The sequence below is a fragment of the Canis lupus genome, chromosome 33 (genome assembly GCF_003254725.2).
Source record: "Canis lupus dingo isolate Sandy chromosome 33, ASM325472v2, whole genome shotgun sequence".
NCBI lineage: Eukaryota > Metazoa > Chordata > Mammalia > Carnivora > Canidae > Canis > Canis lupus.
This window is the reverse complement of record NC_064275.1, coordinates 27311465-27339438: the sequence shown is the minus strand read 5'-3', so window position 1 is coordinate 27339438 and position 27974 is coordinate 27311465. Positions and strand designations below refer to the sequence as shown.

Here is a 27974-nt window from a genome sequence, read left to right as displayed (position 1 = left end):
AGGATCCATGAAGACCTAGACTGTACCTGTATCTTTTACAACAGAATCCCTTAAACACAGTAGGACTCAATAAATATTCATGAGACTATTATAAACGTACTCATTATCAATTAACTAATTAATATAAAGCCCAAGTCCAGGCAGCTATTCCACTGAGGATAATATTCATCCATTCTACAAACATTTCCTAAGTGTCCCTTGTGCCAGTATGGTACAAGGTAAGTCAAACCCAGGCCAAGCCCTTAAAGAACATGCAGTGGAGAAAGAAAACCAAGGCAAATACATAAATACCTACTGTGCAAAAGAGGCACAGCAACACCAGAAACAATGGATATTAGGGAATAGGGCAACAGTGGCCAAGGCACAGGGCTCACCAAGGAGCTCCAAGTAGCTGGAACTAAGCCCGTGGAATAGGTAACACTGGAGCCAGAGCCTGAAGGTTCTTCAAGATTGCCTTTAATTAAATAGCATGTGCCAGCCTAAGTGCTTTGCATTCATGATTTGATTTATTTCTTGAAATGATTCTGTATAAGGCACTCCTACTTCAGAGAAGGAAATAAGCTCAGAGAAGTCAAGAAAACAGCCAAAGGTGGAACAGCCGGCGAGCAGCAGAGCTGGAATCCACACCTAAGCCAGCCTGATGAATAGGACAGCAGTGCCACGGTGCTCTGGAACCTGAGATGCCCCGTTAAGGAGTTGTTACTTCATCCAGTGGACAATGGGGAGCCACTCTGAGCAGGAACGTGCTAAAGTCAAAGCTTGTGCTTGGCAAGATTTATCAGAAAATAATGGAGAGGGTGGACTGGGCAGTTCACTTTGAAGCTGGCCGCAACGGTCCAATGTTGTATCCTGAAATTCCTGACCTGAGAGAACAGCAGAAAGACTGGGAAGGTGATTCAGAGCCAAGGAATTTCCAGAGGAAGAACACACACAGTCCAGAATGATCCCAAGGCACGCACCTGAGTAACCGAGAGGACAGGGACTTGCAAGTGTCCTGTGTGTGCTTCTCCAGCGCCCCTGCGTGTGTGCATGTGTGTGCAGTGTCTACGAGATGGCTACAGGCTTGTGGGTGGGAGCATGGCAGATTTAAGATTTCTCCGAAACTCCAGAGCAGAAAGTAGCCTAAAACCTCCTCACTCCCCACCCTCCCTAGGCAATGCTGCCTTGCATTGCAAAAACTTGCAAGTTTTACTTGCAGAAACTCCTGGAACTCCCTTAGCCATCTTACCCTTCACCCCTGCACCCTGCCCCCCATCCACAGGGCATCTGAGCCTCCAGCAGCTCACAAAGGCACAGGAGTATTAATGTGGCATGAGGCCTCACATGGCCATGTCCACCCAGGTATACTCCCCTCTAGCCAGCCTGCTCTAGGACACAGAATGCCTGGCCTCAAACCAGCACCGAGAAGCAGAAGAGTACCAGATAGGAGCTAAGCACCCCAGGCAGTAATTCTAACCTCGAGCCAGAAGCTTAACTTCTCTGGATCTCAGGTTCCTCAACTGGAAGACAAGCAATGTGGATCAGAATCAGAAGTTGCAAAAAAAAAAAAAAAAAAAGAATCAGAAGTTGCAAACTGAGGGCCGGCAGGCCAAACTCATCTTATAAATTGACCAATACAATGTCTTATAATTGAATTAGTTTCAACATTTAAAAATCTAGCTGTTTCGCAAAGAAAATGCCTATTTGAATCCCCTCTGAAAGAAGATCTGGCAACAAGGAGCTTACATTGCACACAGCATCAATCAGCTGGAGCTGAGCAGCTGCCGTCACCCTCGGATGAGACACCACTCTCTAGTTTGCCACAGTCCCCACCACCCCCTACTGCTCCCTGCTAGGCTCCACTCATCATCTACACTTGGCCCACTTCCATTCTTCATACGAATGGTCTGGCTCCTCTAAGAACCTAAGATGATCTAAAACATTATCACCGTAAGACTCGGGAGTTGGGGGCAGTAAACAGGAGCATGGAGGAGCTAGCAGTCAGCTCCCCACCATGGCAGGTGCAGCCTTCTCGGAGAAGCGGGGTACACTGCTGCAGCTGATGAAGGTTCATCAACACATGTGTCGGGCCTGCCCACCATCCCCCCGCCCCACCCCGCTGAGGAGGAAGAAGGCGGATGACATCAGCCTTGGACACAGTCAGAGAAACCCCATCATGAAGCAATTTGCTTCCCCAGCCACTCTAATTTAACAATTAGCTTAACAACCCTGGTCAGGCACTTGCTGCTGGAGCAGAGAAGTGATCCGGATCAGCAGCAGTTTCAGTCTAGAAGCTTCTTCGGGAAGCCCGCTCCCCTACTGCCCTCGCGTCAGCTGGGTCTGCATCTGCCACTCACACACACAGATATTCTAAATATCTCCAAAGACCTTCCACCTTCTCTTTGAACCTCCCCGTCCAACCTCTGTCCAAAACCAAATTTCTCCTGCTACAACTTCAGCCCATCCTCTGTCTGTCCTGCGGAGATTCTGGTCCCATCACAGGAAGCAAACCAGGCCAGGGTTCTCTAGTCAATCTTCTCTGGCCCCTTGGGACTTGGGGTGTGGAAAGGAGGCCTGCACAGAGGCCGAGCTGCAGGGCAGAGGGTAAATTCACAAGGCTGGCATGCATGGGACATTCTGGGTACAGATCCTGACTCCAAGAACAAATCTAGGGAACCGGCTTGCCCTGACCCAACAGCATGCTCAGCTTCCCATCTGCCTCATCAGAGGGCCTCTCAGTAGAATGCACAATACTTCCCTCACTCAGCTTGTCCCGCTCCTGCCTCCAAGTCCTTTCTCGAGCTGCATCCTAAACCCCAAATGCCAAACTGTAGAGAAAGACACACACATGCTGGTATGGGAAGACTGAAAAGAAGAATCCATAAAGCCACAAGTCCATGGAAAGTTGGAGGCTATTTTAAAATACAGTATTAGAATTCCAGGACAGATGTAGGGAGGCTAGAGCCCAGAATAGCAGACCCTCAAAGAAGAAAGCATCCCTGCATGACTAGATAGAAATTTCAAAGAGGCTACGGAGAAAGAAATGGTACATATACATGGAACGTCCCAGGAACTTAGGCCAAAAATAAAACAGGGATGCCAGTGTCAAGGTCAATCACGGAGGCTGTTTCGTTCCACCAGAGACAGTGAGATGGAGAATTAGGGGAACCAGTTGGTCATACTCCTGGTATAGGAAGTATCCTCAGAAATGGAAGTCCTTCCCTCTTCAATGGATAGGAGTGAGGTCGGGGTTGACACTGCAGTAAATGCTCAGGAACTCGACTGACAAATGAGGTATAAATAAATCATCAGGACCATATGGTTTCCACCTGGGAGTCCTAAAGGAATTCAAGGGTGAAGGTGTGGAGCTGCTTGCCAGAATGTGTAACCTCTTATTACAAAGTCACTTGTGCCCTAGAACCGCCAGATTATTCATGTAGCCTCCATTCATAAGAAAGAACCCAGGGAGCATTCTCATTCTCATACCAGGAAAGTCCCCAGAACATATATGAAGAACAGGAAGACTGAGTGTGTAAGCATGACCCGTCAGAGGAAAAGACAGGATGGCTCCTAAGAGAGCAGAGAATGTACGTAAGAGTTTTTGACGGAGTAGATATGAATGTGAATTAAAGAGAATCTTTGTGTTTTGTGCTAAATTCTTTATAGGTTTTGGATTCTAACCCTTTATCCCATATGTCATTTGCAAATACCTTCTCCCATTCCGTGGGCTGCTTTTTAGTTTTGTTGTTTCCTTTGCTGTGCAGAAGCTTTTTATCTTGATGAAGTCCCAATAGTTCATTTTTCCTTCTTTTCCTTTTTTCCCTTGCCCCTGGCAATGTGTCTAGGGAGAAGTTGCTGCGACCGAGGTCAAAGAAGCTGCTGCCTGTGTTCTCCTCTAGGATTTTGATGGATTCCTGTTTCACATTCAGGTCTTTTGGAGTCTATTTTTGTTAATGATGTGAGAAAAGGTCCAGCTTCATTCTTCTGCATGTGGCTGTCCAATTTCCCAACACCATTTATTGAAGAGACTGTCTTTTTTTTTTTTCCGTTGGATAGTCTTTCCTGCTTTATTGAAGATTAGTTGACCATAGAGTTGAGGGTCCATTTCTGGGTTCTCCATTCTGTTCCACTGATCTATGTGTCTGTTTTTGTGCTGGTACCATACTGTCTTGATGATTTTAGCTTCAAAATACAACTTGAAGTCCAGAATTGTGATGCCTCCCACTTTGCTTTTCTTTTTCAACATTACCTTGGCTATTTAGGGTCTTTTCTGATTCCATACAAATTTTAGAATTGTTTGTTCTAGCTCTGTGAAAAATGTTAGTGTTATTTTGATAGGGATTGCACTGAATGTATAGACTGCTTTAATAGAACTCATCAAACTCAACACCCTAAAAACAATCCTGTTAAGAAATGGGCAGCGGATCTTTTTTTCCAAAAAAGATATCCAGATGGCTAACAGACACATGAAAAGATGCTCAACATCATTCATCATCAGGGAAATACAAATCAAAACCAAAATGAGATACCTCCTCGCACGGGTCAGAATGGCTAAAATTAACAACTCAGGAAACAACAGATGTTGGCAAGGATGCAGAGACAGGGGAACCCTCTTAAACTGTTGATGGGAATGCAAGATGGTACAGCCACTCTGGAAAACAGTATGGAGGGTCCTCAAAAAGTTAAAAACAGGGATCCCTGGGTGGTGCGGCGGTTTAGCGCCTGCCTTTGGCCCAGGGCGCGATCCTGGAGACCCGGGATCGAATCCCACGTCGGGCTCCCAGTGCATGGAGCCTGCTTCTCCCTCTGCCTGTGTCTCTGCCTCTCTCTCTCTCTCTCTCTCTGTGACTATCATTAAAAAAAAAAAAAAAGTTAAAAAAAAAAAAAAGTTAAAAACAGAACCACCCTACAACCTAGCAATTGAACCACTAGATATTTATCCAAAGGATACAAAAATGCTGATTGCAAAGGGCACATGCACCCCAATGTTTATAGCACCATTATCAACAATAGCCAAATTATGGAAAGAGCCCAAATGTCCATCAACTGATGACTAGATAAAGAAGATGTGGTGTATATATACAATGGAATATTGCTTGGTGATCAAAAAGAATGAAAGCTTGCCATTTGCAACAATGTGGATGGAACTAGAGTGTATTATGCTAAGTGAAATAAGTCAGCCAGGGAAAACAAAGATATGATTTCCCTCATATGTGGAATTTAAGAAGCAAAACAAATGAACATAGAGGAAGAGAAGGAAAAATAAAGTAAGATAAAAACAGAGAGGGAGGCAAACCATAAAAGACTCTTTAGAGAACAAACCAAGGATTGCTGGAGGGGATGAGGGGGGGATGGGCTAAGTGGGTGACGGGCATTAAGGAGGGCACTCATTAGGATGAGCACTGGGTGTTATATAGAAGTGATAAGTCACTAAATTCTACTCCTGAGGCCAATACTACACTGTATGTTAATTAACTTGAATTTAAGTTAAAAAAAAAAAAAGAATCTATGGGTGTAATTTACATAAATTTCCAAGGAACTATTAGCAAGGCATTATAGTAAAAAGAATTTTTAATTTAAGTATAGTTGACATACAATATTATATTAATTTCAGGTGTACAACATAGTGATTCCACAAGGCAATATTTATGCTGTGCTCACAGTGTAGCTAACATCTGTCACCATACAACATTACAGGACCATTGACCATACTCCCTATGCTGTACCTCTTCAAAAGTAAAAACTTTTTTAACTGAATAATGACACAATAAGAAAAACACTTTTTCAGGGAAGTGACTTGAAGACCAGAAACATAAGGAAAGATTAAACTGACACTTGTGCAAATTAAGAAAAAAAAAAATGAGGTTCTTACGGCATCAACACTAGAACTAATCTTATATAACATTCTTATAAATAATCCATTAGAGGGCGTTGGTGGTGAGCTACTCTACAGGTCTACACTCTTCCAGGCAGGAAAAAGAACTGCTGATCCAGATGAATGATACAAAGGTCTTTCCAGGTTCTCTGAGCTGATATAAAAGAGGCAACTGCGTTTCAGTGTGATGGGATTTCTCTGCCCCATAACATTTCCTTAGTCTCCTTTCTCCTTTCTCCAGTTAAGATGAATTCCAGGCTCCATTCCCCAGACCTTATGATTGTGAGCTCCAGAAACTACATATGCCTGGAAAATAGGAACCAGTTCAGATTTAATTCAAAGAAGATGCTTCTGGCTAGGCTAAGAGAGATTGTCTACTGCATTTGGTTAAACCCCAACCAGTCAGGCCAACCATGGGTCACTCTTCTTCCCTCATCTGCAATACACAGAAAGAACTTCAGGGGCACCCAGGTGCCTCAATTGGTTGAGCACTCTTGATTTTGGTTCAGGTCATGATCTTAAGGTCATGGGTTGAGCCCCGCATCAGGCTCCACACTCAGTGTGGAGTCTACTCCAGATTCTCTCTCTCTCCCTTCCCCTTTGCCTCTCCCCCTGGCTTGCTCATGCCCTCTCCCTAAAATAAATAAATAAAATCTTAAAAAAAAAAAAAGAATAGAGGTGGCTTTTTTGTCTTAGTCAGTTAAGCATCTGCCTCCAGCTCAGGTCATGATTCCAGGGTCCTAGGATCAGGCCCAGCTTCAGGCTCCCTGCTCAGTGGGGAGACTGCTTCTCCCTCTCCCTCTGCCCCTCCCTCTTACCTGTGCATGTGCTCTCTCTCTTTCTCTCTCTCTTGCTCTGCGCTCTCTCAAATAAATATATAGAATCTTTTTTTAAAAAGGAAAGAATTTCAGATTTATAAACTCAAGGCAGACATCCATAGAAATAGTCAATCTGAACCATGAATTCTAAAACAGAGAATATGATTAGATTTACCTATTCCTTGATTTACTTTTTTTTAAGATTTTATTTATTCATGATAGAGAGAGAGACAGAGAGAGAGAGAGAGAGAGAGGCAGAGACACAGGCAGAGAGAGAAGCAGGCTCCATGCTGGGAGCCCGACATGGGACTCGATCCTGGGACTCCAGGATCATGCCCTGGGCCAAAGGCAGGCGCTGAACCGCTGAGCCACTCAGGGATCCCCCCTATCTATTCCTTTAAATAATCTTTGTTCTTGTGTTTCTTCTTGGGCATATAGTAGGGAGATGACCACAGAAATAACCAACCTAAGCAAGCTCAGCATCCCTTCTTGGGCCCACTATTCCCTGTGACCCATCCCACCTGCCCATTATGCCTCTACTATAAATGACTGCCACATGGTAAGTACAACACTTTCTCAGCATCCATCGCAACTTATCCAAGTCCATTCATCCCTTCAGAACTAGAGCCCAGGGACACCTGGGTGATTCAGCAGTTAAGGGTCTGCCTTTAGCTTAGGGCATAATCCCAGGGTCCTGGGATGGAGTCCCACAGTGACTCCCTCCATGCAGGGAGTCTGCTTCTCCCTCTGCTTGTATCTCTGCCTCTCTCTCTGTGTCTCTCATGAATAAGTAAAATCTTTTTTTTTAAGACTTTTCTATGGATGTCTGCCTTGAGTTTATGAATCTGAAGTTCTTTCCTTTTTCAAAAAAGATTCTATATATTTGAGAGAGAGAGTGCAGAGCAAAAGAGAGAGAGAGAGAGAGAGAGGCGCTAAACCATTGAGCCACCCAGACATCCCTAAATAAAATCTTAAAAAAAAAAAAAAGAACTAGAGCCCAATCAACTTCTTCACACAGGCATCCCCTAACATCATGGACCTTGAAATTCCTCTAACATTTTGTGCTTGAGGTGAGTTGGAGAAAGTAGAAATAAAAGAGTTCTGGGATGCCTGGGTGGCTCAGTGGTTGAGCAGCTGCCTTGGGCTCAGGGCATGATCCTGGAATCCGGGATCAAGTCCACATCCAGCTCCTTCCAGGGAGCTTACTTCTCCCTCTACCTATGTCTCTCCCTCTCTCATGAATAAATAAATAAAAATCTTTTAAAAATGAAAGGAAAAGAAAAAAGAAAAGAGTTCTATGTTGTATCACCTGCAAAAGGTCGTTCTAATATAACATAGGGGCTAATGCGTAAGTTCAAATCTTGGTTCTACAAATTACTGGTTGGGTGAACTCAGAGCTCAATGTCCTGATTTGTCAAATGGGTATAATAATGTTTACCAACTTTATTTTTTTTAAGATTTTATTTATTCATGAGAGAGACACACACAAAGAGAGAGGGAGAGAGAGAGGCAGAGACACAGGCAGAGGGAGAAGCAGGCTCCACGCAGGGAGCCCGACATGGGACTTGATCCCGGGACACCAGGATCACGCCCTGGGCCAAAGGCAGATGCTCAATCGCTGAGCCACCCAGGTGTCCCTGTTTACCAACTTTAAAGAGCAATTCTGGGGATCAATTGAGGTCATGATTATCAAGAACTCAGTAGCTGGTGCAAAATAAGTACTCAATAAATATTAGCTAGGGCTAATAATATCTTCCCAAGGAGATCTATTTATTCCTTTCTTGATTTTCTTAGTTTTCTCCTCAATCTAAATGTAACTTTCAAAAGGCTTCTTTTCAAAAAGTGACTGATTCTAGCTGCCCCTGTTCTACAGCCCCTCGGTTCTCAGTTGTCTCTTTATTACCTTCTTGTGCAATATCTGCTTAGACCTGTCTGTATGTTAGTTTATAAACTGGGAAGTGCCTTCCATGTGCCAATGCCACTGCTTCCTGTTCTTGGGTAAACTTTGCATGGAAACAGGAAGCAAGCCTGGTTTCTACCAGTAGTGGGCAACTAACTGCTTCTAAGAGAGTCCATATATCACATTATCCTTGTTGAAGTTGTCAACTTCAGGGGAGTTAACGGGGTGCCCTCTGAAACTAGACTTTGTCATCACTTTGAGAGTAGATTCCTTGTTGGTGAATGCTCATCAACCAAGCTCACAAAGCTGATGTATAAGCTTTGGATTTATTTATTGGATGCCCCAAAACAACAAAATACAACTGTCACAGGACCTGGAGTGCTCAAGTCAGGATAGTCAGTGTAGGCTGATGGACTAGGAAAAGCAAACCATCATCTGAAAGTTGCTTGTTGAGCAAGTAAGAAAAGCTATGGCAGTCTGCAGAATTATTCATGGCCCAGAGGGAGCAGACCACAGTGGGCCGATGTATCTACCCCAAGATTAGAAACAGACCTGCCAGAGAACCAAAGTTCCCTAGTCTGTGGCCAGAGCCTGAATGGGTACTACCAGCTTCTACCTCTTTAAGATGCCTTTCAAAAGCACTTCAGCTGACCAGTACCTCCTATACACAGTCTTTCCAGACTGCACTCGGTGCAATTAATTAGCTTTGATGTTACTAAATTACAGTCACATTTCTCACAGTCACATTTCAGCCCAGCAACCCTTTGATTATTCCCAGGTCACAACGATGGCCTCCTTTCTCTTCCTTTGCTCATTTGCACATCTCCCAGGCCAAAGCTGAAGACGGTACATCACATCCACCCATGCAGGATACACGGATGGACCTAACTTAAGCCTCAGAAGCAGCTTTGTTTCTATTATTTCCACGTTCCCAGGAGACTTCAATGTTACCTCCATGAAACCTCTATGGACAAAACTCCCCCAGGCCAAGACCCTCATCTTCTATTTTATTTCATGGTTCTTCCATGAGAAGAAGAGGAATTCATTAGCAGCAGACACCTCATCAATGGCATTGATTGACTTGGTTAGTGAAGCTGCAGACATTTGCTTTCATTAACAGGAAAAGACTACTTTCACGCATGGTGGCGGGAGGGGGGACTCAAGGAACAGATCAGAACAGAATGAGAACAGAAGAAGGGTGCACTGAGCTGCCGTCTCCACTTCCTTTATAAGGACTTGAAGAAGGATTGAAGAAGGAAATGTGCCATGCCCTCAGGTTGTATTTAGAAAATTGATATCCACTACTTGAAAAGAAACAGCTCCTCTTCCACTACATTTATTCTGGCCAATATCTTCTTTTCCTTCCCTGGTGTCTTAACTGCCCATAGAAGAACATTCAGCTTTAGTTCTTAGAAATTTGGAGCCGGCAATAGAAATATGTCTTATTCCACAAATCACACACTCCTTAGGCTAGAGAAGATCTTCAAGAGGTCTTTCAGGAATCCCTCTGGCTCAAGGACTAATGTGCCTGAAGGAAATTCTAACAGAGGAGACACTTTGCCAGTTGGTGGATCCCCACCCTCCTCTGTAGTTGTGGCGTGAATGTCTTCTGCTCCCTTTGTCTGGGTTTCATTGAGCTGCAAGGCAACATTGACGAAAAGAGCTCATGCTTAGAGCCAGGCAGCCTTAGGCAAGATCCTGGTTTTGACAATTTTGGGCAAATCACTTAACCTCTCTGAACCTATCCTCTCGGCTACAAATGGGAGTAACCACTACCTTTCGGCATTTGGAGAGGACTAGCAATGACATCTGGAAAGAGCTTAATCAATGGTTGCTCTTATTATGGGGACTTTCAGCTAACTTGACACCTATAAGGGACACTGCCATTGAGGAAGTCACCACCACGCAACACCTGATGGGGCTCAGAACACCAAGCATGTGCAGAGAGCAAGACAATGCAGAAACTCATGCTAAGGCAATTTCAATCACACGATTATAGCGTAGAAGGGAGTCTAACAATCATTCAGTGCAACCCTCTTGTTTGACCAGGTGGAAAAACTGAGACCTAGAAAGGAGAAGAGACAGATGCAAGTCAACAACAGACTGATCCTAAGACCAAGAACTCCTGACTGGACATAGGGCTTTATTCATAATCCTACACTGCACAGGATGCCTGAAGCTGACACAGGAGGCAAGACACCAGAGGAAGGGACTGGCAAGCTTTATTTAGCTCCTACTGTATAAACAACACCAGCATACGAGCACTTAAGACCTACAAAGACATTCCCAGCTGTCCTCCAGGAGCTTAACATCTGTCTATCCAGGAAGAAACACCTGGCAGGGGAAAGAAGGTTTGTGATGACAAGTCCTGGGATGCATTCAAGGAGATCAGAGATGGGAACAGAGTGATATCACAGATGAGTTTTCTCCCACCTAGAGTGGGACAAGGCTGCCTTTTCACAAAATGAAGACTGAACAGACCACAGCATGGGTAGAATTGAAGGGACACTTGGGCAAAGATTCCATCACGGGCAAAGTCTTAGAGTGTAGCCTCAGCATGGTATGTTTTCAAGCCAGGAAAGAGAAACCTCTGGCAGGTTCTCTAAGTACCTGGTAACTACATACCTGGCTGCCTCCTGGCCCTCTTACCGTAGAGCGGGGAGCTTGGTGTTCTGAGCAGAGATCTTGAAGATTCCAACTTCCTCAGCAATCACTGTGGTGCTCAGGTCACACATACACACCCGCGCAAACACACACACAGCACGGCCATGGAGTTGGCTGCTCGGATTTCTCTCTTCCTACGTGCTCTCTGACCCCATGAATGAGGGAATTCTCATCTGGGCTCCACCAGGCTCTGACCACTCCATCACTGAGTCAGCCTTCATCCCTGCACTCCACAAAGGCTTGTCCAGCTATTCTTGGTGTCACTGTCTCTGTCTTTGCTGCACACACACTCTTGTATAACGGTCTGTCCATAAGCCTTGGAGAGCACGTGCCCAGAAACCGGGGGTCAAATCCAGCTAACTTTGCTAACCTCACTGCTACCTTCATTTCACTTTTCCTACCTTCCTTTGTCCCTACCCCTATTTCATCACCTCATTTTATCTTATTGCAGTGCCTATTTTATCTAAGCAGCTGCAAGTCCTTTTTCAAGGAAGACGGTCTCTAAATACACGCCTGCTAGTTGAACCTATTTGCACAGCAGTCTGACAAGCTATCTCTTCTCCAGCGATAGTACACACACACACACACACACACACACACACACACACACACCAGCCTCCATCACTTCAGGCCTAAATCAAAAGTCACCTACCAAAAAAAAAAAAACAAAAAAACAAAAAAACAAAACAAAACAAAACTCACCTACCCTACGGACTATTCTCTAACTCCCCCAGGTAAAGCTTACCTCTAGCCCATGAGCTTCAACTGCATGTCGTATCTACCCCCTTATAGCATTTACCCTATTCTGTTTTTTTTTTTGTTTTTTTTTTTTTTTTATGATAGGCACACAGTGAGAGAGAGAGAGAGGCAGAGACACAGGCAGAGGGAGAAGCAGGCTCCATGCACCGGGAGCCTGACGTGGGATTCGATCCTGGGTCTCCAGGATCGCGCCCTGGGCCAAAGGCAGGCGCCAAACCGCTGCGCCACCCAGGGATCCCGCATTTACCCTATTCTGAATGGCAATCCACTCTAAGCATCAATAAAAAACAACACTAATAATTGTGTTACAACAAAGTAGCTCTTTCATGTCATTCCCTCACTCAAAAACGCTGTATGGCTCTCCCACTGCACCGTGAAGGAATCTCTCACTTTACCATCAGTTTACCTGTAGTTTGGTTTCCTATTTTCCTCCCACACACCTGCCAATCCAAACTGCCTGCTTTTCCTCAAGCACGTCCTGTACTCTGCTACAAGTAAAAGGGGAGCAGTAGATTTTTGTGCTTCTCTCCAGCACTATCCCCGGTCTGTGCACTAGCTGGAGGGACACCCACATAGACACAGGTCTGAGAGATCCCCTGTCTCTTAGACATTTTAATTTTGTTCCCTCGGTATTTCTTCTTCTTTCTCCTCCTCCTCCTCTTCCTCCTCCTCCTCCTCCTGCTCCTCCTAGGTCTGAACTTATTTCCCCCTAGGTCAGTGCAATAGAAAGAACATGGGCCATGGAAGTAGACATGTAGACAATTTCTTGGTTCAAATCCTAGCTCTGCAATTTAATAGCTGTGTGATTTTAGGCAACTTCCTAGCCTCTCTGTTTCTTTACCTTTAATATGGAGACCACAAACATTATTTTAAAGATTAAATGAGGGGCTTCTGGGTGGCTCAGTCAGTTAAGAGTCCACCTTCAGCTCAGGTCATGATCCCAGGATCCTGGGATCGAGCCCCAAGTCGGGCTCCCTGCTCAGCGAGTAGTCTGCTTCTCCTTCTGCCTCTCCTTCCTGCTCATCCTTGCTCTCTCTCTCCTTCTCAAATAAATGAATAAAATCTTAAAAAAATAAAAATATTAAGTGAGATATCTATGAAAAATGCCCACCCTTATCCCAAACACTGGAAGGTGCTCAACAAATACTGGGTATGATGATTGATGACTAGTGACCTTGCTATTATTCATGCTCCGGGTTATAAAAGACAAAAGCAGAAAGTCAGACTCCCACATCATGGCCTTGCTCAGGGCCTGAAGGTCCTTTCCAAATCACTATCACATTGCCTCCCCATACATCAACTGAAAAATGCCACACCAGTCCTTCCTCAGACCATCAGTCAGTGGGGCCACCTCTTCAATTCTGCAATCTCCAAGCTCCATGATTTTTTTCTTTTATAAAAATGATATGTTCCAAATGCTTATGTCAGTAAGCATTATTCAACTGTTGGGGGAAAGGGTCTAAATCAATAAATACCTAAACACTACCATTTTCTCTATCATCTCCAGACATGACAGCGGGCAGGAGGTCTTGATGTCCAAATGAAAAATAAACTGTTTGTGATGCAGGCAGGCAGGAAAAGGGGGTTTTGTTCTAGCCGTCTCATATTTGTGTCTCTGGGCTAAACAAAAGTATTGAGTGTGTTCAGTGCAATACATGGGGGGATGGTTAGTACGAACTCTAAAGGCTAAATCTCACTCCATAGCTCACTCCACAAAAGAACTTCCCAGGGACTCAGAATGTAAGTGCAGTTTGGGGTTATCACCAGTGTCACTGGGCCAACCAACCTTTTTGGTTTTAGCTCCAATTTCACAAGGTGACCTGGACTCTTCAGTGTCACAACCTGGCACAATGTCCCTGAGGGGCCACGTATGGAAAGGCAATGTGTTACGTTGAATGAAGGCTGACTAGGGCCTTGAGTTCCATGGACGGAGATGATGGAAGACCATGCCCCTTCCCCAACTTCCAGTTGATCCTAGAACTGAGGTCTGATTGAATAAAGTTATCCAAACTTTGTCATCCTGTCTCCTTCACAAAGGGACTATCAGAATAGTTGCCCCAGGTTACAGGAGGTACCACCTGTGAGGGGAAGCCATGTCTTCCTCAGCGTGACCTACATTGGGCCCTATGGGGATCAGACCGGGGGTCTGGCAGTGGCTTCCTGGTCACCTTTGCCAACTGGCTAAGAACACAGATCCTGAGAAGACACATATGAGACATCAGGAGGCAGGAAGGCAGTCAGTAAACTATGCGAGGAGCCTCTTGACTATGTCATCACATCTCATAGTTGGAGATAATCTAATGATCCATTTCTGAGACCTATGAAGATGGACATATGCGGGTAATTTTAGTGAAAAAAAAGTCACTTGAGGGCCCTCCAGGTCTTTTTATCTTAGGAAATTAAAACAATGACCTCAGATTTTTTTTTTTTTAAATCTCCAAAGCCTCTACACTAAGGTACAAAATGTAAACATCTAGCCTAAATACTCAGAGAGTGTAATGTGTATTTGCTCTGTTATTTCAGAATGTTCAATTCATCTCTATAGAAAACAAGAAAAAGTGAAGATAGATAAAACCAAGTACAGGCAATAAGTAAGCAAGCAGCTCACAAAGTCAGTTAGACATAGAAAAATTAAGCAGAGCATGCATGTGTGGAAGAGAAGCTAGGAAGGGAAGGAAGGACCAAGTAGACACCTAACATTCATACCTACATCAACTACTCATTGATGACACTCATTCAGGCCTCACAGATCCTCCACTCAAGCCATGCACACAAGATCCATAGCTATTCATCAGGACTACTCTGGCCAGGCTCACCTCCCCAAAATCTCCCCAGAAAAGCAAGCATATACTGGCACCTTTTGCCTTCTGTGCCCTCTTATTCACCTCTCAATTCTGGTTTCCATAACCACATCATCATCAGGAAAGCTGATATGGCAAAGACAAACAGGACCTATGACCCAGCAGAGTACAGAAGTCAGAGATGTGGTCCTTCCACCCACTTGCAACTTATTTTTAGTGCATAAACCTATCCCATGACTTTGGCTGTGAGCTTTCAGTTCCATGATCTGTGGAGAGGGCGCCCACTCCGTGCAAAGCCCACTTAGAGGCCACCATTGAATCAAAGTAATTTCTTATCAAAGCAGGCATGGTTGGGATGACCTTGAAGAGTCGAGGCCAGGCAGTGTCGAAAGGGAGGAAAGGTGTCCATTTCTTGTATGAAATCAGAGTAGAATTAGAGCCTCAAGGAAAGATCATTTCGCTGAGAGCTAGGATATGTGTCCTCTTTCCAGCTCTGTCACTGAGAAGCTATGGACAAATCACTTAACCTCTCGGGAACTCAGTTTTCTTACCTGTAGAAATGAGGCAGTTAGGCTAAATTATCTCTAACATCCCTTCTGGAACTCCCATTTGGGAACATCAACTCTTCTTCCAGTCTGCACTCCACAGCTAGCACTATCCTTAGAAATGGTAGTGGCATAAAGTTGCTGGTGCTTATGTGGCATAGAGACAGAACCTCCTGGCTCCTATATTAGTAATGGGAAGGAACTAAGAGTGAGGTTAGGAAAAAAAATGTTTTTCCTAAAAGCTTCATATTTTCCTAGTAGATGAGATGTCTCCCGTTTGCCTCTCCAGATCCACCCTCCATCACTCTCCACCGAGTGTTAGGTATGCCCTCCACCCTTCTCCAGCTTGCTCTGTGCCCTGGGGAGCTGTTTGGACCTACATCAAGGCTCCCTTACCCTCTGATACTCTGCTGAGTTCAGCCATTCGAAGGCCCCTAGCAAGACATCACAAGGAGAATGAGGCTAGGATAATCCCTACCTCTCCACAAGCTCCCTATGGGGTCCTGATGCTCTGACCATGTCCCTACACCTAAAGTCACAGCTCCTTTCGAGGTAGCCTCTCACACAGACTTTCTGTCCTCAGGTTCTAATAACCACTCCTTCCCTCATTCCACTAGATCTAAGGGGACTACCCCCGCCCCCATTACTAGTACCTGCCCACACCTATGTAAAGAGCCCCTTCATAACCTTCCCCAGATTGCCCAACATGGCTGGGCCACCTGTTTCCTGTTGGGATCCTGACTGGTACAGCTAATGAGGCCATTTTCTCCCTAGTCCCATCTTCGAATGATTGATTTACTCTGGAAATCTATGCACTGTGCAACTCACATTCCAGACTTTCTCTGTTGTAGCTGAATTCGCAGACAGAGCTGAGTTGTCTCTTTCCTCTGTAGCCTTCTACATGCCCACCTGCAAAACTTCCTGTTTCACTAGAAAAGGCATCACAATGGCTTAAAAACCTCAGTTCTGTGCACAGATTCGCAGCACAGCGTTCAGGTCATTGTCTACTATGCTCTTCCATTCAACCTGCTGACACAACATCTCTCTTTGGAGGTGGCCTTGTCAACCTCACAGCAACGTCTTCCTACTCACAAGCCTCACCTTGGCAACACCCACTACATCTTCCAGTGAAAAGGGTGTCAGCAGGGATCCTGGACCCCATCAAGCCCAGGTTCACCTCTGGTCAACTAGACTCAACAGAAACTTAAAGGTGACCCACGTTGGATGCTTTTCTATGGTCTCTAGAGAAAAAAAATTTTTTTTAATTTCAGCTTTCCTGAGGTATAATTGACATAAAAAAACTATAGGATATTTAAAGTATCCTTCATGGAAATTTGATGCATGTATACATTGTGAAGTGAGGGGAACCTCATCTAGTTAATTAACATATCTATCACTTCACATTTTTTTTTTATGGTGAGAACATTCAAGTTCTACTTTCTTAGCAAATTTCAATTATATGACACAGTATTGTCAACCGTCGTCACCATGTTGCACCCTAGCTCCTCAGACCTTATTCATCTTACAGCTAAAAGTCTGTACCCTTTACCAACCTCTCCCTATCTCCCCACCTCCCAGGCCCTAGCAACCTCTCACTTTTCCACTCTCTGTTTCTATGAGTTCTATTTCTTTTTTAAGATTCCACAGATAAGTGATACCATACACTATTTGTCTTTCTCGGTCTGGCTTGTTTCTCTTAGCATAATGCCCTCTAGGCTCATTCACGTTATTGCAAATGGCAGGATTCCCTTCAGCCTCCGGACAAATGACCCTCTTTCCCAGTCTAGGCTTCACATCTCAACTTCTTGAGATGGTTTCCTTCCAATAACAGTAATAATAATAATAAAAGTTATTATTTCTTTACCAGACACTGATCTAAGCATTTGATGTACTATGTGATTCAATCTGCATACAACCCCTTGCAGCAGGTACCTTTATCATCCCACCTCATCTTAAAGAAGATGGCATGAAGAGGTCGAACCACAGGCCAGGATTTAGGCCATGAAGTCTGGCTTCAGAGGCTTTACTTTTTTTTGTTTTTAGCGTTTTATTATATATAAAAGTAAAAAAGAATAGTCTAACTAGTTCCCATATACTCATAACCTAAATTTAACAATTACTAACTCATTGCCATATCTGCCTCATTTTTACAGTATTTTTTTTATTTTTACAGTATTTTGAAGTAAATGACAGCATGACATTTTATCCACACATACAATACGCAGCTCTTAAATATGAGGGCATTGCCTTATCCACAATACCATTGTCACCTACCAAACAATAATAATAATCGCGTCACATCATCTAATGACCGATCTATATTCTCCTATATCTCCCCAACTGTTTCCACAACACATAGGACTTTTTATGAGTTTGCATGGACTGCGTTGACCTTGCCTGAATTGTTCCAATTTTAGTCCATATGCTGTACCCACCCCCATCACCGCTATGCTATCTGCTCCTTGCTGTGTCTTTTTCTTCTTCAATAGTCTTTTAAAATAAAAAACCTTCTCTTTCACTCCAGTTCTCCTTCCATACACTTCTTGTATAAGTCTAGTGCAAAGCAGTCTTTCATGAGTGGAAAAGACCAACCTTCCCAATGTAGCTACTGCCAAACTGCAGACATGACCGTATAAGAGATACACACATGGAAACAACACAGCACTGCTTATGTCCACTGGGAGTGGCCCAAGAAAGGCAGGAAAGGTGGGGAGGCTCCTGAAGAGAATGATGGGGGACTCTCTGGGGTAAGTGGTCTCACCTGGAGGGGAGCAAACTCTCAAAATTGCTACATGCCTTTGCCTTGGGCACCCCTGTTCTGAAAACGTGTATATCGGGTAGAAAGGAGATACTGCATGGTTCACAGGTACAGAGAGGCACCTTTGAGATTCTAGACCCAAACCCAAAGCTGTCCTAGTGTACAGCCAAGCAGCTCAGACACTGGTCAGATGTCATCTTTGGGCACCCTTCCAAAAACCTTTAGACTTCTTCCCCATGCTGAGATGGACTGTGTGCATATTAGCGAGGAAGAGGGATCATCATTACTGCTGTTCCAGACCTCTCTGAGGAAGGAGGAAGATGATGAAGGGAGACATGGAGGGAGAAGAGTATACAGGTGACAGCATCATCTAATCCCCGCCCCCCCACCTCCCGCCTACAATCAGGAGCTAGACGTCCCTAGCAAAGTTCTAAATACCGAAACGTATGTCCTGCCTCTAAAGGGCTACCAGAGGAATCATATCTTTTCATTCACTGATTTAAAAAAGAAAAAAAAAAGTTTCTTACCCTCTCTCAGCCCTTTGTACTCCTCTTTGTTCTTTAAGGGCTTAAACAAAATTACCTCCTGAGTTACGCGCCCCCACCTCTGTTTGCTTAGCATCCAGTGATGACCCAGTTGCAGGATGTGTCAGGATGAGCCGTTATTATGTTTTTTGGTTGTCTCCCTGCTAGCCTCTGAGCTCCTAAAGCCAAAACTGTGACTTCTTTATCTCTGTACCCTCAATCTGCAACACAGGGCCTGTCAGTCATTTGGTTGTTCAAAATGAACTGAATCCCAGCACTTCTCCCAAAAACATCTTCTGTATCTTCCTAACAGCACGAGAGTGTTTCTTTCTTTTACTTTCTACTCACTTAAAAAAAAAAAAAAAAAAAAAGGCCCAAATTGTTCCTCAGTACTTACTTGGTAATCAAAGCAACTGGAAAACTGCAAACTTGTGTCTGTATATACAGAGAATGTAAGTCTGCCTCTTATTAGAGTTTTGGATGTCAATCCCTTTATATCAAGACTCCTGAAGAGTTGGCCCAGACGTTTTTGATCCTCACTACACCAAAGTCAGCACTTTGCATATGGCACACCCTCAAGAAATCCTTGTTGAACTGACCCGGTGGTGTCCATGATCCAAGCTCCCCAGAAAAGTTGATTATCTGCCAAATAAAGCTACAGTGTGTTTTAATTATGTTAAGTAGTCGACAAAGTTCAAGGGAGGAAGAAAATTACTAATCCCTCCTGGAAGTCAGTGAAGAGAAGGGTTCTCTTGCTTCCAAAATGTCCAAACATCTTGTTCTAAATACTGACATCTGTTTGCCTCCAGCTTGCCGTTCCCAGTGTTTGCCAACTGGCCAAGAATATTTGTGCTTTTCCCAGTCGTCTTCCCCCATCACACCCACATTACTTCCTTCCCAAGCTGGCAACTTCTCAAGCATTACCGGGTAAGTGCTAAGCGGGCACTAAGGGCAAATGCCCAACCCCACTGAGGAAGCCAAGCCTCTGCCTCTGCACCTGGACGACTGTACCATCACAGTGTCCCAGCGGCTGCCCTACTCTGCAAAGTGCCAGTCGTGCCATCCCACCAGCCTCCGGCCCTGACGCCTTCCCCTCCTCAGCGTTATTCTCACTGCCCTCTTAACTCACTGCCATGACGATATTAAATCCTCAATCCCAAATGCGTGAGTCCTGGAGGTAGACCAGCCTCCGTTGTTTGACTGTTGACCACTCTACACTCTTCTCTCCTGGCGTCCTCACCTTGACCTGTCCTGGCTCTCTGCCTCTCCAATGCTGCTCAAATGTTCATTGAACCTTGTCTATCCTCAAGTTCTAACTCTGAGCCATCCTCAAAGTTGAGCCATGATGGAACCATCTGCAACCTCTCTCTTCACACTGCTCATGCACTCCTACTCCAAGGAAGGCTCTGCTGCCTCGTGCAGAAACGTCCTCTCACTTAAACCAACTACATTCTCCTCCCTTTATGCCCTGTGATACCCTGACTAGTTCCGATCCTAGCTCAGGCACTGTCAAACCCAGAGTTCAACCCTCTTCTCTCCTGCATGCTGAAGTCCCATTTCCTCAAGCACTTTCTAGACAACTGCATTTGAGTCACCTGCTGTCACCACACACTCAGTGTCAACTATGTTCAAATTAGCTCCTTTTCCCAATGTCTTCTTTTCTTCTATTGTGTCCCATTGTTCTAAGATACCCAGGAAGTCTGGAATGCTAAAAAAGCAAGAGAAAATAATCATCATAAAATTCAACCAGTAGAGATTTTTGTGCTTGGAAAGTAACAGGAAAGTGTTAACACTCACACTGGAACACAGAGGTTAAAGATGGGGATTTCTAGGTCCCCCAGAGGTTCAATTCAGGAAGTCTGGGCTGGGGTCCAGAAATTTGCATTTTAACAATGCCCCCCAAGTGATTCTGATACAAATAGTTACAACTCTAGAAAGACAGGGTCTCAGCAGTTGCATACTAGATAAAGCAGACAAGGATTTAAAAAAAAAAAAATGTATAGATGGTGGCTTTAAATAGAAGCAATAAACTGCTACAAAGTTCTGTTGCATAGGGATTTTTTTCTAAAACCATAGAACCAAGATAAGACCACAGAAATTATCTGATCTCACTTCCTCATTTCACAAAGAAAAACTGAGTCTCAGAGGAGGTTAGCTACCTGCCCAAAACCACACAAGTCTGTGGCATAGCATTTAACACAAATGACAGAGGATGTCTTCTTCTCCATAGAAGTAATAAAAAAAAAAAATAGGCACACACGTACATGCAGGCTTAAAACAGCACTTTGCAAATTTTAATGTGCAAACGAATTACATGAAGCTCTTTTTAGTATGCAGAGTCTGATTCAGCAAGACGGGGAGGGCCTGAGATCCTGCATTTCTAACAAGCTCCCAGGTGATGCTGATCCTGCTGATTCGCCATCCACCCTTCGAGTAGCAAGATCTTAGAAAGTACAATAACTGCTCTTGTGCTCTTCTAAATCAACAGTCTATTTCTTTACAACGAGCACTTGTGCCGCGGAAAACAGTGGAGCCTGGTTTCCTCGGCCGCGCAGTGTGAAGCGAGTGGACTGGCTGCATCGCTGCTTCCAGATTCAGGCCACCACACACCCATTGACGGTCTGCAGGGATGGAGCCCAGAAATAAACAGGGCTAGCACACCCCAAGCCTAGGCCCTGTCACTGATACATCCATGTTGGGAGTGTGATGGGATGATGGAAATGGGGGAGTTAAAAAGATGTAGCCACATACTTTTCTTAAAAACACATTTAGTAAATTAGGAGATTATTTCATTTTGAAAAAAAAATACTTTCAAATTAAAAATAAATGTCTTTGTCTGGAAGTATATCACTTTTGTATTTTGTTTGGGATTATGAAATAGAGATGAATGTAGCACCATTATTACGAACGACAGCTGGATTACCCCCAGAAGAGAACAGCATGCTGGCTCGGAGTCAGACAGCAAGCAGCAAGCAGTCAGCATGCTGTCTGACTTCAAAATTTGGCTCTAGGGCAGCCCGGGTGGCTTAGCGGTTTGGCGCCGCCTTTGGTCCAGGTCGTGATCCTGGAGACCCGTGATCGGGTCCCCTGTCGGGCTTCCTACATGGAGCCTGCATCTTCCTCCGCCCGTGTCTCTGCCTCTCTCTCTGTGTGTCTCTCATAAATGAATGAATGAATGAATGAATGAATGAATGAATAAATAAATAAATAAAATCTTTTAAAAAAATTGGCTCTGTCACTTATATACTGTGGGATTTGGAGCAAATCATTTAACCTCAGTGTTCTCATCTGTAAAATGGGATTATTACGAGAATTAAGTGAATTGCTGTAGGTAAAGCACTTATATGATGCCTGACACATGGTGAGGTTCAATACAAACTGGCCATATTTCCAGAGATCCGAGTGCAGCCAACGAACCATAGTTTAGTGAATTCCTCAACCACTGGGAGCTCAACTTGCTCAGTCACAAGGCAGCATAAGCCTCTCCAAGGCTTACAGGCCTTTCTTAGAGGAAGAGACACACAGAAAGGTTATTGACTCAGTCTTTTCTATTTATCTTGGGGCAAGTCACCTGTAGGCAGTGCAGCCTATGACAAGGACATGTGTGCTCGGTTGGCCGTGTCTGGGTCCTCAGTACCCTCCTGAGCAGCCCTCACTATTGGCTCCATGGGTATGGAGTCACATAGGATCCGGTACTCAGAAGGCCCCAGGCTTAGGATTTAATGCTCTGTGGTCGCTCTCAAAATTCTTAATAATTAAAAAAAAAATCTTAATAATTTAAACTTTGAATCTGTGTTTGTAAGTGAAATCTGATGGGAAATGGAGCATGCGCCAGAGGACTGGGGCCTAGGCTGATACACAGACCAGCTTTCAGGGACAGGTTCTCAGCCACCCATTCCCCTATACCCTGGGGCTCTGGGCCTTGCCTGGTCTCTCCATCTCCAAGCCCTAGCACAGGCCTGAACACAAGCATGGTGGGGGGACAGGGGGAGTCAACGTCACGTACGTACACCCACAATGACAAAACAGGGCATGGTGGCAGCCATCACTCCTCCAGGCTGGCCACACCAGAGCATGCTCAGTGGACAACACTAGGAGTGAGCCTCACACGCACCTGCAATCCAGGTAGTTAGCATGTCCCTATGCTTGCTTGCAACACCCTTGGAGATAGCCCATCCACTCTAGATTGAGGCACGGGCCCATGGGAAAAAGGGAAAGGCCTGGCTCAACCTCTCCGGCCCTGGCCAGGGGGTCAGCCTCGCAGCTGGCAGGACCCAGCAGTCCAAATGACAAGCGGGGAGGGGCCAGGCATCCGTGAGAGTCTGCACGTGGCTAAAAGAGCACAACTTTAAAAACACCATAACAGGTCAAGAGAGAGACCGTGGGAGATAGGAAAGGCTTTATATTTTAACACCTTTAATGGCACTTTTCCTGTTTTTGAACAAGAGGCTCTGCATTTTCGTTTTGTACTGGGCGATTACATGCTAGTCTTGATGATGAGCCTCCAGTTCCACTTCCCCCTCCTCTCATTTGGCAGATCAAGATCTCTGATCCAGGCTCTGGTAAGTGCCAATCAGCCTCAAGAATGGTCCATTAAGGGATCTCTGGGTGGCGCAGCGGTTTGGCGCCTGCCTTTGGCCCAGGGCGCGATCCTGGAGACCCGGGATCGAATCCCACGTCGGGCTCCCGGTGCATGGAGCCTGCTTCTCCCTCTGCTTGTGTCTCTGCCTCTCTCTCTCTCTCTCTCTCTCTCTATCATAAATAAATAAAAATTTTAAAAAATATATATTAAAAAAAAAGAATGGTCCATTAAGCCGATGGAGAGAGGAGAGAAAGCGTTCCTGAAGAACCATGGCCACCTGGAAGCAAAGGGCTACTACTCAGGAGATGTTTGGCAACTGAGAGAATGGCAACTAGGCTGAGATGATAAAAAGCACTAAAATCACCTCCAAAAAAGACTCCCCAGCACTTATGCCACTATCCCCATGGTTCCCAAACTATGCACCAAGGCACCCAGGCACCACAGCCAATTTTACTGGCTCCGTGGGATGTTTAAATTTTTGAGGGAAATATATCAACATTTGACATACGTCAGACACTGCATGACTAGCTACTAGCAAAAGATAGTTCTCAGTCTCAACATTACGTTGTACTTCATTCCTTTCAATGACATCAGATCTTTGCGAAACTGGATTTGGGGCAGTTGCTATGATAAAAAGCAAACATAACACAACAATCAATATAGAGCAGGAAATGACGGGGGTCATATCTAATCTGATTCCAAGGTCTGAGAAGTTGTGCAGTGCCCAACAGGCACATATGTCACAGTAGTAAGTAACCGTGGTTATTAAAGAATTAAATAAAAATGCTTTTCTCTCAATTCATGAGTATTACTATCTCAAATGGCTACTGCATTGTTGGTACATATGCACTTGTTAAAGTTTTTGGACCTAACTACTTCATGAACCGATCTACTAAGTGTCTTGTTTGGCCTAAGGGTGCCATGGGGAAATTAGCGAGGCATGAAGGTACCATGTGCTGAGAAAGTTTGGGAACCTGTGCCCTACACAATCCCTTCTTTTTATATAATGGAAGTCTCTGCAAGGGGAGGATTATGAGGAACATATATCCAATGGAACCAGAGCTGGAATCAACCAGGTATTAACCCACAAATGATACACCTTCTCTCTCTCACAAAAAAAAAAAAAAAAAAGAAAGAAATCAGGGGGGTGGGGCAGTGCCTGGGTGGCTCATTCAGTTAAGCATCCAACTCTTGATTTCAGCTCAGGTCATGACCTCAGGGTGCTGAGATCAAGCCCCATGTCAGGCTCCACGTTGGGTGTGGAGTCTGCTTAAATTAAGATTCTCCCTCTTTCTTTGTTCCTCCCTGCCCCCATGCTCTCTCTCAAAAATACCAAAAACAAAAACAAAAACCAACTGATACAAGTGACGTTTTCCACATTACATTTTTAAAAGCTATTTCCAAAATTCAAACTTCAACCTACATGCTTAAAAAAACAAAACAAAAAACATCGTAACTCTAGGTCTAGAGGATGGCCGGTCCAATGGAAAAGGTTGAGGAGACGTTAAATCCGTAAGTAAAGGATACAAAGACAGATTATTAGAGGGAAGCTCGTTGATTTCATCGGGCTGAATCAATTTTAGTAGGAAATCCCAGAAAATTCCAACTGCAGATCAAGACTACAGATCAAGGCCTGCAGTGTTGAGGCAGGCCATAGATAAGGCTGATACTGTTTGGCACCACGAGGAGATGTGTAACTTCCAAACTTGCAAGCTCGAGGGGGAAGAAAACAAGAACCCAGAGGAGAGTCTGGGTCAAAAAACAATAAGGCCCCATCATGTTTACAGAATAAAAGCACAAAGATAAATGGGCCTCTTCAGGGTACAGTCTGTTTTATCTGTGGCCAGAAAGAGCACCTAGCTTACCCATCAAAGTCAGTTAACTATACCCAAGGACTCAACATAAAGATGTGGCATCAGCCAAAGAAACAGAGAAAGACAGGTAGTAGCTCTGTTATCATGAACTGAAGGGGAAAGTTACATATATGAAGACCCTCTAGGGCTAAAGGATAATGTTTTATAAGGAAATGAGATGCCGGGATCCCTGGGTGGCGCAGCAGTTTGGCGCCTGCCTTTGGCCCAGGACGCGATCCTGGAGACCCGGGATCGAATCCCACGTCGGGCTCCCAGTGCATGGAGCCTGCTTCTCCCTCTGCCTGTGTCTCTGCCTCTCTCTCTCTCTCTCTCTCTCTCTGTGACTATCATAAATACATAACAATTAAAAAAAAAAAAGAAAAAGAAATGAGATGCCCAGTATCTCACTTTCTTAACATAGTAAGACTTCTGCAGCTGGAACTCACAACCATCTCTCCTTCTCCTACTATCCCTTCAGCTTCTACAGACACCCTGGATGCTCAGTGGATCTTTTACTGTTTTCTTTGACGGACCGTCTACCATTTCACCTTCTTGGCTTTTATCTATCTAGCTTTCTCCTCCCTGGCCCCTTTGCTGTTCCGAATCTGCGTTTGGGGTGCACTCTGACCTGGCTGCCCTCTCCGGTCTGACCGGTGGTCATTCTACAAACATTCTATAAATGTAGAGAATTTCTTGACCTTTAAACCTTGCTTCTGTTTCCTCAGTCCCAGTTTCTCACCCTTGGCCCAGGTTCCAGAATAATACTTGTATCTGAAGACAGAGTGGCTCTGAAGATGGGACTCTAAGCAAATGAACAGGACATGGTCCTGGAGGCTTAACATCCAGAGGAAGGAGCACTCTGACAACCGCCCTCCCCACCAGCCCTTGACCAAGCCAAATGTGGTAAAGGATAAATCAATGGAAGTTAAAACTCCCCCTAATAGGGAGGGAAAAGATCTGGTAGGGCCAGCCAAGACAAATATCTCTGGGGGAAAAGATTTGCCAAATATCCAATTTAAAGAAGTTGGAGGCTCTGAGAAAATTCAAACAAAATTTTTCTCCTTTTAAAAATCTTCTTTACAGACCAGGAGAGGAAACAAACCATGTTTAAGAGTAGTTGTTATAAATAGATTATAGCTATCCCTAAATTGTTGACTGCACTTACTAGGAAGCCCATAAATACTTGGCAAGTCCTATAAAAGTATGAACTAAGGAGACTATAACTGGCTCAGAATCTATTCCGTACAGCTCACCCAGAGATTGGCAAGGCTAGGAGTTCAGTTATTGCTGGATTTCTAATGGCTAGGAACAGATCAGCCGGTGGCAATTTATTTCAAATGTCGTATATCAAGTGCAAATACAGGGACACCCCACCCAAGTCAGTCTTTCCAGGACTACTATCTTCTCAAAGTTGAGATAAGCAAAGGAGGACTTCCTCCAAAGTAGATTCTCAAAATGACTTACTTACAGAGGGGAGGAACCCCAGTAATCATCCATTTCAGCACCTTCACTTTACAGCAAAGAAACTCAAGCCCAGAGAGGTGTGGTGGCCTGCCCAAGAGCACACAGAAGGCCAGCGCAGAGCTGAGAGTAGTGCACAGGGCTCTCAACTCCAGACTGGAGACGCGCGCCTACTGACATTCAAAGCAGAGCAGCCTTCCACTGCTCATATTTTGGGGGCATTCAAAATATTTTTGTGAGTCCCCCAAAATAAAATAACCATATACAAATTTCCTTTGAAGGGCAGAGCAGTATCTACAAAGCACAGCCCCGAGTACAACACACACGACACGCAGGGCAAGGCACAGCAAAACGTTAAACAACTCTAAAGGAGAGGATGAAAAACAGAGGGTTAAAAGCCCTGACACTTGAAGAGATAAATTACCTCCTTTGTTCTTAACCTCCACAAAGGCTCTCCAGGAATTTGCAAGGTTCTCACCATCTAAGCTGATGTATGGGGAGATAAAATTGAATCCAACAGCCCAGAAATGGAAAAGTCCCAGAGAACAAAGCCTCAGGAGTGCACATATCAAGAGTCTTGGAAAGAATGAATAAAGCATGTACCTGGATACAGAATTATGTAAATGCATAAGAATTTAAAAGTCTTGGCATGGGGAAAAATGGCACCCACCAGTGTGCTTGACAGAGTCCTAAAGGAATTGCCCTTCTGATCTACATTAAAGAGATTTAGGGTTGGATTTCATGGTGCCACTTCTGGCATCAGGTCCTGCCAAATCTAGAGTTCTATGGTCCCAGGGCCTCTGGGAAACCTAAGGGAGCACATGATCGCATACTTGGCTATGGGTCTGCCAGAAAAGACCCCATCTGAGCAGCTGCCTTGGTCCTTCTCACGGGGAAAACTAAAAGCTAAGGGAGAAATGACAAATATGCTTATTCAACACCTAGCATCAGGCTAGATAAAATAATTAGGATGGTCTGAAACACCTCTCAGTCAGAGTATTACCTCTGTGAATAACAAACCAAATAAACATATCAAAACAAGCCAAGTAGAACATATTGAAAGGCTGTAAAAGTGTAGAAACTGGGTAGAGAGAAAAAAGTAGATGACCTCCTCTTGGATTCAAGAGACATGTCGGGTGGCACGGTAAGTGGGGAGGAAGAAACACTCTGGCAACAGTTTAGCACATTCCTGTGAACCCGGTACCCCTCCAGCAGTCCAACTGTCCTGGCTCAAAAGCCAGACATTACAATCAGATTCTGTGAGAATTATAGAGAATCAAATTATATAAGAAAGTCTGATGTGTGCCCTCCACTAGAAGTGATACATTACAGAATCTGTTGGGAAATGCTAAAAATCATTTCTGTTATTGATTTATGTAAAAGTTCTTGGCAAATGGAATCCAAATCCCACATAACATGCACCAAAAGAAGTAATTGTTACACTAGATAATGTGG

The 27974-nt window shown here is 44.5% G+C and overlaps 1 protein-coding gene across 1 annotated transcript in view; it reads right to left on the bottom strand.

The window, feature by feature from the left end:
- The window catches only part of KALRN (kalirin RhoGEF kinase), a 659950-nt gene that overhangs the window by 613108 nt on the left and 18868 nt on the right, over positions 1–27974 (bottom strand). The window lies entirely within an intron of this gene.